The sequence below is a fragment of the Opisthorchis viverrini genome (genome assembly GCF_000715545.1).
Source record: "Opisthorchis viverrini unplaced genomic scaffold opera_v5_257, whole genome shotgun sequence".
In the NCBI taxonomy this organism is placed as follows: Eukaryota; Metazoa; Platyhelminthes; class Trematoda; order Opisthorchiida; family Opisthorchiidae; genus Opisthorchis; species Opisthorchis viverrini.
In genome coordinates this window covers 535,450-542,561 of record NW_008751913.1, presented here as the reverse complement: position 1 = coordinate 542,561, position 7,112 = coordinate 535,450, and the positions used below count along the sequence as shown (strand labels likewise).

At 45.4% G+C, this 7,112-nt stretch overlaps 1 protein-coding gene across 1 annotated transcript in view; it reads left to right on the top strand.

Moving 5' to 3' along the window:
- Window positions 1–7,112, top strand: part of T265_09116 (hypothetical protein) — a gene marked incomplete at both ends in the record, with an annotated part of 50,758 nt that overhangs the window by 22,357 nt on the left and 21,289 nt on the right. The window lies entirely within an intron of this gene.

The following is a 7,112-nucleotide window of genomic DNA, read 5'->3' as shown; positions in this document are numbered from 1 at the left end:
TATCTACACGACGATCAGTCCATATCAAATCTGATATGTCACCTTACGAGCTCCACTTCTTGGTGTGATTTTTTTGCGGAACGTGTACTGAGCCAATCAATCGTTCTACTCCTACTCTGAACGAATCTACTTTGCCATCCGTCATACTAATGAAATTCGCTTGGAAATAACCCATCGGGTTGCTTCATAACGTGAGAAAAACGTGCGTCAGCAAAGCCCTCCCTTCAGGTAGTGCACGTTTTTCTTGTTTAGGTTTTAATAACCTCGCTTCAATCACACACACACACACGTTATATACACTGATACCAGTTGTAGACATGAATTACAGACCGACGTTTTTCATTAGCTTATATATGCGGCCTAACATCACACATGCCTACTTTCAGTAACTCTTCAACCATCTTTAGGTATCGGTGCTTTCACGTCCTTCACTACGACTTCAAAGTTATATTTCCGTGGTTGTTGGACGTGCCTCACTACATCCCGTCTACGTGCGGGTTATTCACACCGCTGATAATAAGCAGCAGCTTGTGGCTGAACGGTTAAGTATCCGACTGACACCCTGAAAGCTTGCGGATTCGAAATTCCCCATAGTTTCCTGAGATGCGCACTGCCGTTGACTTCCAATAAAGATGAAACAGCTGCGCCATGCCTCAACTTTTCAGCATAGCTTGGCTTCACTTTCAGGGCGAAATCTCGACTGAAATCTGTAAGTCGTATGCTACAACAAAAGCAAATCACTGGTGAATTTTTCTGGCACGATCTTGTGAATTTCATGAGTTTCACAGCAAACTTCATGCAACAACCTGTGAGGAGTATGACGTATGCTAATCGAAGTCAGCACCAACCCTGTTGTCTTCCCGCGCAACCCGATTATGTCAACCTTGTTCAGCCTAGCTTCTGCACATCCTCACAAGCCTTCGCTCTGAACTCCTGCGACACTGCTTCGCGTTTTTACTTCTTTGCGTACTTCCAGAGTGATCTGGAGTTATTGCGGACCGTGGCCAATCTGGAACCGCGCGATTAAGCCGTTTGTCAGTGCGATGCGCCCACCGCTGATGAAGTGCGATCAAACTGTTGATCAAACTGTGTGTGTGTGTGACCCACAGGGGGATTTCGCAATACCTGAAGTATCTATTCACACTGCTATGTTAATGCGACCGCGACGGAGTCGTGTTCGAAATTCTCCGTCAGATAGTTTCTTAAGTTTAGAAGAAGGACAACCGAAATATAAGAATATGCATATATAAGAATATATAGAGGAATACTCCTGCTTATAATGCTGCGTGCACCCGCGCCTGGCGTCAGAACACATCGTTACATAAACATGGCAAATTACAGATTGATAAATCCCGACGAAATGTCGACTGTTATTGAATAAATTGCCTTTAATGCCTGTACAAAGCTGCATCACTGCAGAGGACTAGGGACTCAATGGTTCGAGTATTGCGGAACCTGAAAAATTGACTTCTCAATTGCTTTCACAGTTTTCCGGGCATCGTAGAGTTCAGCGGGTCTTTCGGCTAAACATTTTCTGAAGTAATTCATTGGACACCCGGTACAAGGTAGTGCCGAATTTCCTGTTTGATGTGGAATACCGGAAAGCTCCATGCTAGGTAGGCATTAAACTTCAACCTTGAATGCTTTTTCCGGAGTCGAACAGTGAGGTTTCAAATAGATGTGTTCTCAACTGGTGCGTCTATGGCCAAACCAGGTCTTGTTTTGTTAAACTTGGATAAAAGCGAAATATTTCCTTAGTGTTTATGGGAGTGAGTATCGGGCGAGACATTGCAGTTAGGGGTGTCACTTGATGCCGTATCACCGACAGTATTTATTAGGTCGTTAAACACGCTATTTTGCTATGGGTCGAACTATATATCCTCTAATTTAAGCTCAGGTAAAACGATATTCTCTGAAACATCTTTCCCGGGGATCAAGAGACAATACACCTTATCAGGGGTGTTCCCTGTAGAAAGTCTGTATTTCTTCAGAAGCGTCTTCGTAAGTTTAGCTTACACTTGAACAAGCAATTTACTTTGTCATAAAAGCCTCATGCAAAATCTAGAATTTGAGAGTGTTGTAAGCCCGTTCCGCGTCAGTTGGTGGATTTCCTCGTTCTCGCTTTTTTTTATACATTCTTGCCCCACTGATTCCCATCAGGGAGGAGACTATTTCCAAGCCTTTTCCGTTTTTTTGAATAAGTTTCTGTACATCTATTTGCCTCTCCAATCCAGTTCAAGCTCATTCTCAAGGGGTCAGTGTCTGCTGCAGTTGCAAGTTAGCTTGGTCAAAAATATACAAGATATGGTCAAAAGCTGGGTGATAAGTTGACCTGCCATCCTATATCGCCCGGCTTTGCGTTGTGATACCATTCCGTTCGCAGTGCTCAATGAGAACACCAGCCTGCCCTTAGAAAATTTCAAAAAAAAATCAAATCGTTCAGCTCTAGCATCTCTTCGGTGCCTATCTGCCATGCCAACAAAAAGAGACACGGAGGCTGGGATACTACCGGATCGTCCAACAGGCAGAGGCCCGGTCCGGTTCGAACCACGGGTATTCTGAATATTACCCCTTAAGCACTGAGCTATCTCGAGCCTCAGAAAATTAAGCAAGGATTACAAAAAGCTTACACTTGTGTTGTGTGTCTCAACCGATATGGCACATTTGAGCTTGGATTTTGAGCTCTTATCGGTCTGCATCACGTTCGGACTGATTGAATTGTGAATTTATTATCCAGTTGTTTAAGTCCAATTTTCCTAGCCTAACCGTAATGTCGCAAAACGGACCGCTATCACTAATGAACCTCTGAAGTTCTAATCTTCCGAAAAAGGGAAGGAAATGCTCCGATCTTGTGTTTGTCTTATCAAAGGAGAACCGAACTATCGCCCCCTCGAAGGTAGCGAACGTGTCACTCTACGTCGATTTCCGAATTTGCACACGCCGAATGGACCCCAACAATCCAATAAGATGAAGCAATTCGGGTTAATATCTTACGAATGAATATAGAGCGGAAATTAATGACTCCACATTATTCGGTTGCGGGACTTTGACCGCTCGGTGCTTAGGTATGTGCAACAAGTTGGACCGAAGCGAGTCGTTCATTTATCGACATTTTTAGTCAATGTGGTTGTGACGGCCATTCTTTCACATACTCGGTTAATCGCAGTGACTTATTAGGTCAATAAATGAATACTCTATGCCAGTATTCAGTGTGGGGATGTGTGAGAATCACCAGACTATTTTATCACTGTGCCCCATATTCCTTCTTGTCCCGTAATTCACCGCAACTGATGTGGCAATCGATTGGGCAATTGATGGTCGTCGCCAACTATGCATGATGTTTATATCCACCTGGCCATATTGTCAATAAAGATAAGGATACGTCAACCAGTAGTTTATATTTCTACTGTCCCAAATTCTTGCTACCGATTCGACCTTCTGAAGCAAAAGTCTGTGTTTCATGCTTTCGGGACATTCACCCGATCTTACAACTAGATATATGGTTCCCCTCTCCGCCGGAAAATCCACGTTTTGCAAGACATTTGAATTGGCACAGTGATACCCGTTTATGCAAGTTCGTACGCACAACAGTGTTTTCTCTTTTTAACATTTGTGTAAACTTACCATGGCTGAGTGACACTTTGTACGTAAAAGTCACATTGTACTCTCTGTACCGCTTATGTTTCGTCGGGATAGGTGTTTCCGAATTTTGTTTGAACTGCAAAAAGACGTAAGTCGCGAGATCTCAGTGCACGTTTGCCTTCGTCAGTTGCTGGCACAAAACACGCAGTAGTTATAAGGTAGACGTACGAGGACGCGGAGTAAGAAAACAGGTGAATGGTATATGGCCAATCTCAGGGTGGACACCAGTTTCCAGTTTGCTCTCACAAGATCAGCCGTTTAGTGTTGATTAGGGGCGAGATGGCCCAAGTGGTTAGAGCGCGAATTTACTGACCGGAAGGTCCGTGGTTCGAATCAGACCTCCGCCACTCGACTTCCCCTGTCTAGGCTTGGGCAACCTGGCAGTATCCCAGCCCTCGTGCTTCTTTCGGGTGGCATGGCAGCTGGGCACCGGAAGGGTGCTACAGCTGAACGCTTTCTTTTTCTTTCTTTTAGTGTTGATTGCTCCATACTGGCACTCTTGGTTCGAATTGCACAAGGTCGAGAGTGAACGGCTAGGTGACGTAAATGACCATCTCAACTGCATGTTGTGCAACCGATAAGACTGGGGTCCGTGTGGTTGACCGCATCATGTGTATCTGTTTGGTGATCTCGAAGCAAACTCTGGACGATGTTCCGCTACACTATGTGGGCGACTTTGATCACCCCATGCGCTCATACCGTGGGCTGCCCACCTAATAATTCACTGATGTTCCAACGTATGATCAATTTTTAAAGTGTCCTTAAGGCAATATTGGGTGAAACGTTGAGCTGAATGTTACACAACAAGCCTCGGTCTTGGTGGGGTTTGTCGAGGATCCTCTCATTCCTGTTTGTGTTCCGATAGGCTTCACTCGTCCTTACTATGCCTCTGTTATAACTCCTTGCAGTGGTGATAGTTGAAGCTGTTTGATCTATTTTTCGATCGCATTTGTTTCAGAAAGTACAACGTTCATTTTGGGAGCACAGTTCACTTGTCCTTCATTACATCGAAGGGTCCTTCACCTGGCTTCACAAACATAGGCGATTTCCTGTTTTGTGATTGCTTAGTAGCTTGGAAACATCCTCAGCGTACATGATGTTCCGGAATCTAGGGACAGGAGGTTTTTCAAGATACTAATTGGGTTTTCTTTAAAATACCTAACCTTATCACCGTCAACGACTGCTAGCTATTTGACTCCGCGAAAAACTACTCTCTCGTGGTGTTACGGATTGTCTATCTCGGTGACCCATCCGCAGAGTCCCTCCCACTAGGCTGTTCAGTGGATGGAGGTCTTATAAACGATCTCCTGCCCCTCCAGTTTCAAATTATAGACAAGCGCGACATTTTGTTCCTTAAAAGTTGGGCTGTTCCAGTGGTCTCATGGCAACCAGCGTCACTTTGCGGTCAGGCTAGTTGTTCTACTGCTTAATCTTAGCTACTTACAGGCGACAATGAACCTTACAGATGAAAGCAACTGCTTGAATGAGCGACTGCATGGTGGCGTACGCCGGTCACCTCACGCGCCGCACATACCGGAGCGGGTGAGCGAGAACTTGTAGCTGCTAACGCCTCTAATCTTTCCTCATTGCTATATTTCAACTCCCGCGCTCCCTCACTTCACAGTCACTCTTATGTAGATCGCAGTTGTAGGCACTTCAATGAAGCACCTAGAGGTTTGACGAATTGCACTCCACCGTTCATATCTACCACTCCGCGACGGCTATTCAGGCCTCGTTCTCCCGTTTTCATTGCAGTCTTTAACATAAGAACTCTTATGAAGATCAGCCAACAAAGTTGCTTTCTTTCGTACCCGGTGAACTCAATCGATTGACTTCTGCTGCGTATCTGAAACCTTAATACAAGATCCAAGTACACTTGTCAAGCTTAAGGCACTCCCTTCATCTGAACGCTACAGACCAGGAATTGAGGATGACCCTGCAGTTCCTGCGCGGGTTGCGCCGGTGTTGATATAACCCTAAGCTGAGAATTCATTACTCGACTGAATACAGGTAAACAGGCGACTGTGTGCTTATTCGAAAAATCGCCATGCAAATCTGACGTCTGTAGCACGACGACTAACTTCGTTTATACTGCGATACCTGTCTTCGTTACGCTAGGCTGAAATCCGAGAACACTAAGCAGTATTGCGATTTGATAGAGGGTGCATTGATCACACAATTGCCTTAAGTCAAGCCCTTTGGCCAGGCCACGTATATTGCCGACCAACCATTGCAGTTTTCCTCGACTTTAAATCGACGTTTGACTCCGTGGACATATAGGGTTCTTCGTGCCCTGTATTCCTACACTAGGGGTCGGTTAAGGGTGTACTCTATAAAAACTTTCTCACAACCGGCGTAGTTCGTCAGGGCTGTTCCCTCTTTTTGTCCAACATTTTTGCTGACGTTATTGTGGAGTACACACACCAAGGGACCATGAATCTAGGTATCCATATTAGGTCTGGAGAGATTAATGAACGTGGATAGCATCGTTTTGTTGTTTGATGATTGTTTGACCGCACAAAGCACTTCTAACGAAATCATCCTCATCATCCTCGACAGCATGACATAAGTGTTCAACATCGATGCCTCACTGCCATATACCCATGATTTGTTAGAAAGCCCAATTGTGAAAAAAATAAACGTGGACGGGGAAGTGACTTAAGGCTAGCTTACTATGATCATCCCGAAGTGTTTACACCTGCAGATACTCATTCAGGTAATCTGCATAGAAACTGACAACAAGAGCGCCAGTGACATCAGTTAGCGGGCATATCTTGCAGCGTCTCCAACCAGCCACTGAGACGATCAAGCGATCCCCATCCAACCTGGCGAGTAGCACCGACACCATCCAAACTCCTCGTAATCTGTTTCATTCCATCTTCCAGGTCAAGGGTTAGCCACTTCTCTGCTTATGCCGCTCTGAGTTGGGCACTGGAAATAGCACTCTCTTCAGCAAACGATGATTCGGCATGCGCAGTACGTGGCCTGACCAATACAGCTTCTAGTGCTCGACACATTCCCGACAAAATGTTGCTAGTGGTCTCCTGTCTTGGTTTGTTTTTTTACGCCTTCAAAGTGCAAAGTCTTATTTGAGACCCCCATTGGCTGGTGCCTCTCCGAAACCGCAGAACGAGGGACAGGAATTCTTCGATCGGTTCACCTATCTTGACAGCTGCATAAACCGTGTTTGCACTGTAACAGATGAAGTCCGTGTGCGGATAATGAAGGTGTGAGTGGCGTTCGTCAACTAATCACTTAGGGCGTCGGGAACGATTCCAATGCAGCCAAAAGACCGTGTGTATAAGCCTGCCAAACAATCGTCCACTCAGAAAGTATTGCTTTCCGTTACCATCTATTGTCGGCGAAAAGTGTGCAAGGAACAGGCGCGACATGAAATGAAAGTGGCTGCAGTCAAACTGAATGCTGTGTGATCTGTGGACTTTCCCGACCGGGCCCATGTGATCTTACTT